General features: G+C 37.2%; 1 protein-coding gene across 13 annotated transcripts in view; it reads right to left on the bottom strand.

Annotated features, from left to right (window-relative positions):
* Positions 1-14,208, bottom strand: part of MAST4 (microtubule associated serine/threonine kinase family member 4) — a 516,707-nt gene that overhangs the window by 135,203 nt on the left and 367,296 nt on the right. The window lies entirely within an intron of this gene.

Here is a 14,208-nt window from a genome sequence, read left to right as displayed (position 1 = left end):
TTTTCAGATTAATTAGGATTAACTTGGTACAGACCTGTACATAGCACAAGTCCACAGATATTTCAATAATGTGGTTAATTAATATCAAATTATAAAATCAGCAGGAACGGACTTATATTTTCCTTTCTCCTACCCATTTTTCCAATGAGGAAATGCAATATCTTTCTAAAACTCCTACCATTCTGTTCATTTCATTTTTCCCCTGCAAGGACAAAAATCATGTTGCCTACAGAAGTTTTATAAATAGAAGATCTTTTTGGTCTCATCAAAGAGAGTGAAAAAACAAAATATACAAAACCCAACAATCAAAAAACATTATCATCTTTCCACAGAATTCTGCAACCCCAATTTCCTAATCAATTCTTTTTATACCTCTCCATCTTATTTCCTTTTTCTTAGACATGATACATATGACTATATCCCTAAGATATATTCCATCTCTAAGGAATGGTGAGGTCTCCCAATACACTTAACTAAAAGAAAACGCTAACAGTATGATGAAATTTCAAAAGCTGATGATCCTGTGATCAAAGATATTTAAATCCCAAACACTACTCCAAAGAAAAATAAAATATATATGCCAACGGAAAAGATAAGTACAAGGCCCTGCAGCTTGTCCTTCCTAGAAAATGCAACTTAACCATGTGCAAATCATCTCCCCACCCCTGCCTCCATTTCTCTTGGAAACACAGAGGGCTGGAAAGATTAGACTCAGTTCTTGATCTAAGCAGCTGTAAATACTTGAGGCTCCTGAAAGAGAAATATTCAACACTAATTAACTTTGGCACTCTTCCTTAATCCTAATGTGGATGACTCTTCATCTTCAATCTGGAACTCTTTCCTGCCTTCGATCCAGATGCATGTATCTTACATCTCCACTTGGGTATTTGCAGAAGCTCCAATTCAATGCATCCCAACCTGAAATTCTTGTCTTCACTCAACCTGTCCTGTTTCCTGCATCCCCAATTTCAGTGACTGGAACCATTATTCAACAGTCCGATGCAGAAATAAGGGTACACCTTCCACTTTTGCTCTTCCTCCCTCTAATCATCCAATTAGTCTTCTAGTCTTGTAGAATCGACCTCTTGAGCATCTCCCTTCATTCTCATGGCCACCAACCTGGTTTTGGCATCATCATCATCATCTCTGCCCCAGAAGCCTGTGATGTTTGCTCTAGCTGGGGTCCTGGCCTCCTCCTGTGCAATTCCAGCTCATTCTTCATTGCCAGGAATCTTGATATGGGAAAATGTGATCTTATTGCCCTGTACAAAACCCTGAAGGGGTTCATCCCTGCTCTCAGAGTAAACTGCAGGCCCTTCTATGTCATGCTAATGGAATTTCTCCATACTCTCTCCAAAAGCTGTCTCTTTGTACAGCTACTTGAATTTTTTCTTTTTTTTTTTTGGCTTGGAATATCCTCTTCTACCTTTAAATGATCTCTTTCTCACCTATCAAGGTAGTTTACTTCTTTAACAGCCCTTTTTCTGTTATGGGTCCACTGGATCCTCTCAAAGCCCACTATATTCCCCACAATGGCACAGCTAAGAGGGGTTAAGTGTAGACATGTAAATCACACACGATACTGTAAATTCTTATTACTTATTTGTGTCTTCCTGTCCCCACATCCACCTCCGCAGCATTCCCCATAAAGCTACAAGCTTTCAAAAAGGTAGGAACCATCCATCTCCTACACCACTGCCTCCCCAGTACAATGCCTAACACCCAGAAGGTACTCAATTAATATTACTAATTAGTGAAAAAAAAATAACTGCCTAGGATGGAGAGCCAATTCCACCCAGCTCCACATTCCAAGCCTCATCTCTTGAGTGAAGTCTCCTCTGCTTTAGGCATATCTTCTTCAATTTAGAGCTGGCCCTAACAACAGATCCTACCTAATAGGGTGGCTTCCAGAAAGTAAGGATGGTTCATACCTAAATTGCTTAAAATAGATCAGAAGCCAAATAATTCCTTCTTCATCCAATTCTCCATTCACTGACAATCCACAAACCTGTTTTTGGACTGGAAACCCTCCCTGGTGAAAAGACTTATCATTCTTATAAAATGTAGAGCTTCTACTTTTCATTCTGATAGGGAAAGGTTTCATTTAGAATTATCAAAAGAAAACTAGAAGGTCGGTTTCCCATCTTTGATGCTGTCCCATGGTTAGAAACAACTGTGCATCCAGGAACCATGTCTATTAGGACCCATCATTGACCAGAGTTTCTTTTTGCAGTTGTACTAGAAGGTACCATCAAGCCCCTCCATACCTCATGTGCACAACACATATTTACATTCTTCTGTGGGTTTCACAGGGATATGGTACACAGCTAGAGTCAACTTTGCTTTCACAGAACAGTTGGGACTCTGATGAGAATAAAAATCATCTGTATGAGCTACTGGTGAAGATAGATATACCTTACTTTGTTTTTATAATAATTGCATATTTCAATGAGTTCTGTGCTACCAATAAATGTGAACAGTGGTCAAACCATCCATCTTAGTACAACATTAAACTAAAAAAAAACTGCTGTTTTCCATGCTAATTCTCTGAGTTGTATCATTAAAAATGAAGATAATAAATATCCTTATACATCTTTTAGCAATAAGTCTGATAATAAATACATAAATATGCCTTCTTGATGAAAACAACTTTTAATAATCTTATGTAAAAGCACTAAAATAGTATATATTATAGTTACTCTACCTTCTGTATTCAACATAATATATTTGGATTTTCACAAATAAACGTAACTGACTACTTTAAACTTAATTTTTTTCAGAGAGAGTTTTATTTTCATTTGTATTCGAAATTAAAATATAAAGTGAGGCCCAAAAATAAGGAGGGAAGGAGTCCTTGCCCTCCGCATCTGTGTCAGTCTCTATGAGTCACTAAAAAATGGATTGTTTTTTCTATCTCTTTTGAAAAGAATTCTGCAGTCTCAAGTATTCCAGGAGAGAAAAATGTGCCTAAGGGGCTATGATTTACAATTATTCTGTTTCATGCTGATTAGCATAAACGACCATGATAGAAAATTGTATGCAAACCCTAGAAAGGTCAATAAAAGATATTGATCCATAGCAACAACTAAAGGAGGAAAAATTGCTTACAGTCTATGCTTCAAGCTTCCTATCTAATTTGCTAGAAGATCTTTTAACCTGAAAATAATTCCATGTTTACAAAGCATTCTTCTGATGGCTGCATGAATTATACTGCACAAGCAGATGGACAAATCAATCTTTGCACTTTATTCTACTCCTCAGTCTAGCAGGCTAAGAGTTTGTACTCAGATTAACACAGAGGCATTTTTATAGCAACTGCAAAGCCAAAAAGAATGCTTCACTCCATTAGAAACTATTGTGAGATGCTGCTGTAATTGGGAAGTAGAATGATATTCAAAAGCATTTGTAGCTTTCCTTCTTAAATTTTTTTTCTCTCCAAAATGCTTATTTGAAGGTGGTAGGTAGGTAATGAGAAGAAATTTATCTTACCCCTTTCCAAAATGATTAGGATAAATTTTGCTTGCCACTCCTTTTATTCAGAACATTCTTAGACCTTGATCATTAAAACACTTATAAACTCTAAGAAAGAAAACTACTTTAAGACTAGCAGATGAAAAGTGCTTTATCATCATTATTCCTTAGCTTTTTCCTATTTCAAAAATTTTACTTTCAGATAGGAAATACAATTCAAGCCTGGCATGTAGGAAGGTGCAGTACACGATCTTTATACACTCACGGCCATACTTATTTAGGGAAAAGCGTGTGGTTACAACAAAGGGATGGTGAGATGCTGAGAGATACAGGCTCCTTTAATGTAAGTACAGGATACAACTTAGTACACAAAGAGCAGAGGACACAGTCACATTTCCACAAGCCCTGGCTTCTGGATCCCTCCAAAGGCAAAATGATCAGGGTGACAATGACCTCTACTGCTCTCATGTTGTTCTTGTGAATTTTAATACACCCCTGGGCTTTCCTAGCTACATGTAAGGTAAATGTAGTAAGGTAAGGTAAATAACCGATGAAGACCCAGCACTTTTCTGACTGCTTTTCTGACTGATTCTCCTGACCAGGTGAATCAAAGGTTACTTTTCTAGCATAAGAATAGCCTAATCAACATCAGGCCCAGAGTCAATGCCATGACAAACTCCAGAGGCCACCTGGTCAGCCTTTCTCTTCACTACTACAGGTGGTATGTAAGACACCAGAGAACTTCCTAACCTGGAGTCCATGGACTTTTAAGAAGTCTATGAATAGACTTCACTGGGGCTATGAAATTGCATTGTTTAAAAAGAAAAAAAAATCACTATTTTCACTAACCAGAAACCAAAATGTAACATTTCCTTCACTTATATATGCACACAGTATGAGCAGCACTTAATGATTTTTGACACCAATAAAAATCACATATTTTCATATCATGTTATAGTTGCTGTAGTTACATTAAAAAAATCATTTGTACTCAAAGTTATGGCACTTCAAAGTTATGGTAGCTACTAGACCTGCCTCTAGATCTGATATGCTAATAAAGAACAACGTATATCACAAATATTTTAATATGTGTTCATGACTATCCCGATATAACTGGTTTCCTTTATAATACTATGTATTTTATCTTAAGCATTTTAAAATATTATTCTGAAAAGACACGGGCTTTACCATAATGCCAACAGAATCAAAAAAATCAGATAAGTAGTAGAGGGCCCAAAATGTCTCGCCAATGTCACACAATGAGTTAATGGCAAAAATGTGACTAGAAACAAGATCCTTTTTAATTGACAAATAATATCAGTATATATTCATGGGTTACAGAGCAATGAGAAACAAGATCTCGAGTCACACTGCAGGGCTCATTTCATTTTACTGGATCACTTCAGCTGACCCTAGTTAAAAAAAAAAAAAAAAAATCAGTGCATTCCCCAAACACAGGGAATGTAATGGAAACATATTCAAGCCACTGTACGAGGTATTGGGCTCTCATGTCCATTGTCTCTTCCCTTCTTACAGTCTCTTATTGTTATCTGTACAGGTGGAACCAGAAGTTTCTTCTTTCAAGGTATCCAACAAGTTTAGATAAGTGTGCCACAGAATTCAAACACCTATAAAGCAGGAAACCAGTTCACCTATCTACCATCAAAGAGGATTATCCTCAATGACTCCAAATAATATTTAAACTGAAGATTCCACAATCCTTTCTGGGAAATGCATTGAAAAGTCTTTTCCACTGACCACAGAGAGGTAAGAAATACAAAACATACAAGTGAAACTAAAAAGCCTGAGCCACTTCACACCCATTATCGTGGCTACTACAAAAAAGAAACAACCATTAAATGGGCGTGGTGGTGTGCACCTGTAGTCCCAGCTACTCAGGAGGCTGAGGCAAGAGAATTACTTGAGCCCAAGAGTTTGAGGTTGTAGTGAGCTGTGATGATGCCATTACACTCTATCCAGGACAACAGAGCTAGACTCTGTCCACAAAACAAAAACAAACAAAACACACACACACACACACACACACACACACACACAAAAGAAGAAACAATTGTTGGTGAGGATGTGGAAAAACTGGAACCCTTGTGCACTATTGGTGGGAATGTAAAATGATGCAGCTGCTACAGAAAACAGTATAGCAGATTCCTCAAAAAATTACAAACAGAATTACCATGTGATTCAGCAATTTCTCTTCTTCTAAGTATATACCCAAAAGAATTGAAAACAGGCTCTTGAAAAGTTATTTGCACACATCCAAGTTCATAGTAACATTATTCACAATAGCCAAAAGGTGGAAAAAACCCAAATGTCTATGGAGGGATAAATGGATAAACAAAATGTGGTCTAAACATATAAGGTAGTATTATTCAGTCTTTAGAAAGGAAGGAAATTCTGACACATTCTACATCATGGCTGAACCTTGAAGACATTATGCTAAGTGAAATAAGCAAGCCACAAAAATACAAACATTGTAAGAGGCCACTTAGCCAAGGTATCTAGAATAGTCAAACTCACAGAGACAGGAATTAGAATGGAGGTTGCCGGGGACTGGGGGAGGAGGAATGGGGAGTTGCTGCTTGATGGGTACAGGGTTTTGGTTCTGCAGGAGGAAAAGAGTTCTGGACACTGGTTGCACAACAATGTGAATGTTCTTAACACTACTGAAATGCACATTTTAAAATGGCCAAGATAATAAATTTTATGTATACAAATAACATTTTTTTCATCCTAAAACATAAAAGGCTTAAATGAAATGGAGAAGAGATGGACCAATGATGAGGCAAAAAAAAAAAAAAGTGCAGAATATGAATAAGCTAAGGAGGTATATTTATCCTACATTTGCCAAATGGTCTTTCAAACACTCAAAATATCCCCAGTCATAATCACTTCACCATCCTGCTTCCCCACCCATAAGTTTGTAAATAACTAAGAATAAAAATACTCATAACTCAAATGAGTTAAAATAAATTTATGTGGGTTAGGAGGATCTGTTCTTAGTCCTTCAACATTTTCACCCCAATCCATAGAATGAAGGTGCGTTTGGCTCTGTGTAAATAATAGGACCCAGGATCCAGAGAAATACTCTCACTTTGATTCTCCACAAGCCACCTAGATCTATAAGGTCTTGATGTGATGGGGATCTGGAAACACTGACTTCACTACTCATAGAATACTTTCCGGCCGCTATGGTTTACAGGGGTCCTCAAACTACAGGCCTGGCCCGCCGAGGACATTTATCTGGACCCCCAGTGTTTTTGCTGCCGCTGCCTGTCCTGCTTAGCAGCCGACTCATCCCGGGCCCACAGTGCGCATGTGTGGAATGTGTGGCAGCACTCTCCAATGGCCCTCCAACGTCTGAGGAACAGTGAACTGCCCCCCTGTTTAAAAAGTTTGAGGACCCCTCATTTGGAATGACCAGAGTGTGGTCACATGCTACCATGTAATTACTGGCATCGCAAAGATTCTCCTACAAATGTCTAACCAGGTCAAGGCCCGCAGACTCCAGTTTGCTAGAAAAGATGAGGGATACTATCTGTACGTTAGAGTAAGCACCCAGGCAGTTTTTCTTACTCCTTCATCTCACTGTACCTCCAGAGACTGAAGTCATGGCTTTGAGTTTGGGCTGAAGCTAAGCTGGAAAAGAATACACATAGAATGAAATATCTAACTTATGATCATAAATCACTTTATGATCACTTATGATCACTTATGATCATAAATCATAATTATGATCACTTATGATCATAAATCATAATTCTTTAGAATATCTATTGATTCTTCCTATGCATTAGAATCCTCAATCTCCACAGGATATTTCTCATAGAACACTGTCTTGCTCTATTCAGCTTAGACCCCACAAACTTTATATGCCCTCTTATAAGGTATCATTTAGGTGACTCTATGTGTTCATCAACAACAGACTTGTAGCAAATGTAGATATGGCTATTTATCATTGGTAATTTATGAGCCTGCCAAAAACTAGATGAAGGAAGGGAAAATATCAAACTCAAACTAAAAATAAAAAAAAAAAAAACAACAAACAAACAAAAACTACCATTGCCCTAGGTCACAGCATGGAGGCTCAATCTTATTTCACACATACAAATCAGATCAATTGAAGATAGAAATGCATTATACATTACACAAAGAGTTTCAAATTTTGATAAAAGCAGACCTTGGAATGTGCATTGACAGCCATTTGCATTTAGTAATGTTTCACATTTAAACATTAAATGTGTTAAAGGGGAAAAGCAAATAAAAAATTACCCAATTGCTTTCTTGAAGTATTGATTACAGTTCAGTAAAACTTCAGAGCAGTAATAAAACTCTAGGAGTTATCTGCTCCTATAACACTATTTTTCATCTATTACCTCCCCACCTCTCTCTGCTTCCCAAGTTCCACAGGAGGGATTCTTATTCTTTTAGAAACATTCCATCCTAAAGCATATGCAATGTTCATTCCAGATTTGAATTTGGCGATGATGTACCCTACTGTCATTTTTTTGCTAGAGAAAATATGGAACACCAGACTGCCATTCTAGCAATAATATACCATGTTATATGAGAGTCACAAACTTGGAAGGCACCTCAAGTAGACAAAAAGCAACTTGGCATCATGTATTAAGATTCATAAACATGTTCACGTCACTTTGGCCTAGAAATCTCTCGTCTGGGAAATTATCCTAGGGAAATAGTCCAAAAGACAGAAAAAGCTATAGGCATGAATATGCTCACTGTGGAGTGCTTTCATTCAATAAAGCTTTATTAAGTGTCTATTATGTGCCAGGCACTATGCTGGCATAAGGTCTGTGCCTCAAGACACTCACAGTCAGCCTGAAATTCGGGTAAGTATACAAAGTTACAACATGTTGGGATAAATGCTAACGGAGAGGACTGTACAGAAGCAAAAGAAACATCAGAATATGCTGGATCTGGGGACAGAGAGAAATTTTGAGTTAGGGAGGACTTTACATGAAATTTTGGATAATGCTCTTGTAATTTCTTCACAGTATTTTTTCAAGACACAAGGTAATGTTAAAATATTAAACAAATCCTTTTATACTATTCTGAAAAACCATTCCTCAAATGTAATTTTAAAAGTAAAAAACATCAAGCATGCATAACTGCCCTCAGCAGCTCTCGGGTCCCTCATCTTTCTCCCCACTGTGTGTGGGAACTGGAGTGCGGTAATTAGTGACAAAGCCCTCGCCTGGCACACTCGGCCACAGGCTGTGCCCAGTCTTCGCTTCTACCGGACACCAGCATGTCCCTAATCAAAACTGCTAAGGAACTTTGAGTTCGCTTTGCTTAAAAAAAACGAAACAAAATAAATGCTCCCCCAAAAAATCTTATCGTGCCTTTCAGATCTTTTTCTTTCAAACGGCCCAGAGTCTCTGGAGAAATTCCTGCTTTAAGATTTCACAAGGTCCCTTTGCTAAATAATGGTATTTGTAATTTGCAATGATTTTTTAGTATATTTACACATGAGGAAATTCCAGTTTTCGGGGTCGTGTGTTGAAGGTTCTGAAGAAGTACAGATTGGACATACCTCGTAATATTTAGTGAGAAATAATCTAAACTAGATTGGGACATGTTGCCATCTACGTCACATGCCTCTATTTACGCTGGGATTAGAGAGAATTCTATTCCTGTAACATGCACAGCATCCAATTCAAGTCGGGACATGCTACATATCAGGTTTGGGAGCCATGGAGATACCTCCTTCAACATGCTGTGTGTGTGTGCTGCACCAAGGCTGAAGACTTTGGCCATTCTCCAGAAGTGGGGTGTGGCCTACAAGGGTCACTAGAGAAGGCCATACCTGAACTTTCTTTCTTGAAAGAGTGCCTAAAGAGAAAGATTGAACTTGAAACAATCAATAGAGGGTACAATCAACATTTATTGAGTGCCTATATTTGCCAGGTATTACCCTAGGTGAGAGAGGTTGGCAACATTTTTCTGTAAAGGGCCTGACAGTTGCAGGCCAGAGTCTCTGTCGCAATGATTTAATTCTGTCATTGTAGCACAAGCAGCCGTAGACACCCTAAGGGAACAGGTGTGGCTGTGTTCTAATAAAGGTCAATGTATAAAAACAGGTGGTGGGCCAGATTGGGCCTACAGGCCACAGTTTGTTTACACCCACCCTAAGTGTTTCACAATCTATTTTATTTAAGGTACAAAAAAGGGTTGCTAGTTATTTTCCATACTTAACAATGAGGAAACCACGTATCAGAGGGAAGATGGCCTGCCAAGATCACATGTCTGACGTAGGGTAAGGATTCCAACCAAGGTCTGTCCAAATCCAAAGTCTGAACTTTTTCTACTATATGAGAAGAGCCTCTTAGATTGAATACAGAGGAAGGAAGAAGAGTGGTCAACTTGAATGGAAAAAAAAAAAAAAAAAAAAAAAAAAACATGCCAAGTCTAAATCCTTCCTTCTTGGTTAACATTAACTGATCTAAGCCTACCTATCACGAAATATGGAGGACATCAAAAATGCTGGTGAGCAGGGGAAACAATCTTCCCAAAAGCAGCTCCTGGAATATTTAGTACTAAGTTCCTTCACACCATAACAGGAAAGAAACCAAATTCTGTGTATCATAATGTGGCAGATTATGGCAAAACTACAATGTGGTCACCCTCCTAGAATTCCAACACTCTCTAAGAAGATTGTGTAAAACAACCCCATTGATATTCATGTATTCAGTAATTCATTCATTAAATGCCCAGAAAGTACACTATGTAAATGCTTAAAAAAAGGATGTGGCACTTGTCCTTTAGAAACTTTCAACAGAATCAGGAGGCAAGGTAAGAAACTAAATAGTTAATTACCTGCTGATCTGAATTACCACTTGAGGGTAAAAGCAAACTGTAGAGGTGACATGTACAGTTCAGTGCCTGAAACTCAAGGGAGAATAGGCAATAAATATGAGTGTACTTCTAGCTAAACCTTAAGTAGGTTTTCACTCCCGGTTTTTCTCCTCTTGAGAGATTAAGGATTCTATTTTCACCATGGTTGTCCTAATTTAGAACCTGAAGACAAGGTTCCAAGTCCATTTCTGTTGTTTACCAGCCTGAAACTTTGGTACCTAAACATTAATATGTCCTCATCTTACAATAAGGTAGTTCAACTAAATGTTCTTGAAAATCTTTTCCAGATTTTATCTCTGTGAATCAGATTTTTAACATATGATTCTGTATACCCAACTTTCAAAAAAAAATAATAATTCTCTGGATGAAACTCAGATGTCTGGTATGTTTTAATCCATGACATAGGACTCTTTAAATCTTTATAATAAAAAAAAGTTTCAATTATTAAAACTACTTCCCTAAAAAAGGCAGAAAGTATCACTTATAGAGTTGCACAACTTATTTCTGAAAATTAAATGATGATTTTCCCCAAAGGACAGAGAGGAAAGGAAGATGTGGAACAGATGGATTCATTGTTCCCCTATGGAGAAAAAAAACATTTCTACACCTTGCAAAAATATATTAATTGGCCTACCATCTGGCAAGCCTGCTCACATACATAAGGGATAAAGTTTAGATCTTGAGGTTTAACATTTAAGCCTGTAAGGACATGGTAATTGGAATCTTTCTGTGTTAGCATTAGTATTTTTAAAAGGAGCATTTCAAAAGAGATCTGAATACAGGTGGAGAAACACAGGACCTAAAATGTGAGACGACGCAGGGTGACATCACCAGTGTCAACAGCCACACCCCCAGTGCACACCAGCAGCCGGCTGTGGACACACCCACAACAGATGTACACATGTGTGTGTATACATGCACACAGAAAAAAAATTACCCTCCCAAAATTTTAATAGTGGTTTTTCTGAGTACTAGAATTCGGGGTTTTTTTTTTTTTTAATTTTATGACTGTTTATATTTTCCCCAATCTTTATCTTTAGCATATGTTAGTTTAAATTTATTTTAAAGGCTATATAGGTTCCACTGAAATTAACATAAAAATAGTGAAAGGACTTAGGTAAATTACTTTAGCAAGTAAATAAGGTACCTTGAATTTATCTTCTGTGAAACACATATTTTATTCAATCTTCACTTGCACAGAAAACCCCCCAAATCTTTCTGGAGCTCCATACTTATCAGAATCTATGTCTTAAACTACATAGCTTCCAAATCTTCCACCTCCTGGCCCAGTTTCCTTCCTAACAAACACTCCCAAATTATTTCTAACTATTAGTCAAATTTGTTTATCTGGTTTCTCACCACTTGTTCATCTACATAACATCAAAGGGGCTATTATACATTAATAATGAAACAAACAATTTAGTTTATGCTTTTCTTCCAAATATCTATTTTGATGCATTTTTTGGTACCTCATTTCACATTATCAATCAAGTAATCAAACTATGTGTTAATCATTTCCTCACAAAAGAGATTTTTAAAGAGGCTGACATAATGTACCATGGTATCCTGGATGGGATACTAGAACACAAAGAGGATATTAGGAAAAAAACTTGGAATTTTAATAAAATGTGAAGTTTAATTTAAACAATGGAGGGGGTAGCAAAACAAAACATCTTATTCTAATCCTATATTAGCATCAAACTGTTTAAAAATATTTAAAGCTTTTTGGAAGTCTTAGAAATATTCTATATCGTACTTGTGGTGTTAAGCTACATGGCTGTAGTTTTAAAAACTCATTGAACTACACACCTAGAAAGGATAATTTTACTATGTGTAAACTGATTCCCAATAAACCTGACTTAACAAAACAAAACAGAAACCATTTAGTTGCCTGGACCTTTTTGTTTGTTTGTTTCCATTTGCTGGAGTAAATACAAGTGACAAACCCTGTGTTAGAAAGACTCTAAAGAAATCTTGGACTAGTATTAAACGCATCTTTAACATTTAAAATAGTACATGAAGGGAAAACTTTCATTCCATCCTTAGGGAGAGACAGCTATTCCTCAAACGCTCACATATTGTACCACTGAAAGCTAAGAAATAGCCAATAAGGGTTTTTTTGTGGTTTAGAGAATTCTGGACTCAATATTTGTATCTTTTGCATATTGTGATTATTTGTAGTTCATTATTACACAATTGTTTTATGTATTCCAAAATAGTTACTTCTTAGTTCGTTAAACATAGTAACTTTCCCAAAGGAAAAGACGTATTTAAATAAGTGCCATCAAATCATCCTTCTTAAAAAGAATTAGCAACAGTATATTCAAAAGGAATTATTATATTTTTTAAAAGGGAAGACACCTTTAAGTAATTCATCTCTGAAATGTCCAAATAGATCTTTTCCACCATTCCCACTGCACTGCCATTTAAGATGCAAGAACTTTTGTACCTTCTATGAGATGAGCTATATGCACTATTACAAGATCAGCACAGATTTTGATAGTGTGCGTAGCATATACACTCATGTGAATGTGTAGGATTTTACAATACATAGAGGGAAATCTCAGAAAAATAAGCCTGAGTGCGGCAGCATGTTATTCATTTTAAAGACCTGGGAGATAGCAGCTGTGCACAGCTAAGCCGTACGTAAAGCTTCAATTTAAAAGCACGAGCCCACTCAAACACCATCATAAACTGTGATACTTTAAGATGAGGAAATTACAGGAGAATACATTTACAATTTCCATTTAATGGGAAAGAGAATCAGCAGGTGGCAATTTTAAAACAAAGTAAGAGCTACTTCTATTTTTCACTCTCTTTCCTCAGACAGCAGGTGGCATATCTATAGCAAAGATAAAAATTATCAGAGCTTTATATTCCACAAATATCTTCTGAATTACCAAGAAGATGTTATCCTATAAAATTAAGGTGCTAAAATCTTGCTGTGCAAATATTTTCAATAATTACAACATTGTTGGAGTCCTATTTCCTTTGGACACAGGAGAGTACAGTTTTGGGACAGTTAAGTAATTGCTGTAAGCCTCATTTTTTCATCAGTATAATAAAGATAACAATATGTCATTCACAGAGTTGTGAGGATTAAATGAGACAATATATACCAAACTGCCTCGGCAAATATTCTCCCTCTCCCTCCTCCTTGGCTGATGTCGATAGAAATCCTACCAGTTGTCCTAGTGGCTCATGCCTGTAATCCTAGCACTCTGGGAGGCCAAGGCAGGCAGATTGCTCAAGGTCAGGAGTTTGAAACCAGCCTGAGCAAGAGCGAGACCCCATCTCTATTATAAAAAGAAAGAAATTAACTGGCCAACTAATAAATATAGAAAATAATCAGCCAGGCATGGTGGTGCATGCCTGTAGTCCCAGCTACTCGGGAGACTGAGGCAGCAGATTGCTTGAGCCCAGAGTTTGAGGTTGCTGTGAGCTAGGCTGACACCACAGCACTCACTCTAGCCTGGGCGACAAAGTGAGACTTTGTCTCAAAAAAAAAAAAAAAAAAAAGAAATCCCACCAGTTACTACACGTTACTATAATTATTTGTCTACTTTACTTTTTAACCCTACCAGATTGAGCTACAAGAAAAGGATCATGCCATACATATCTTTGTTCCCCAGGTGATAATCACAGCCCTGGTCATATAAAAGGCACTCATAAATATTTGGCACATAAATGAAAAAATGAGGCGATGTGATTAATCCCCAGACCCTGTTCACTGAAGTCAAACTTAGTCAAACTAGGTTATTAGGTTATCAGGTTTCAGAAGGTGATTCAGCCTCATCCACAAGCTCCCAAAGTAGTAAAAGGGTCACAGAGAGATGCATGACTCAT

This window comes from Microcebus murinus, chromosome 11 (genome assembly GCF_040939455.1).
Source record: "Microcebus murinus isolate Inina chromosome 11, M.murinus_Inina_mat1.0, whole genome shotgun sequence".
Taxonomy (NCBI): domain Eukaryota; kingdom Metazoa; phylum Chordata; class Mammalia; order Primates; family Cheirogaleidae; genus Microcebus; species Microcebus murinus.
Note: the sequence above shows the minus strand (reverse complement) of the source record. Positions and strands in the feature narration are given on the sequence as shown.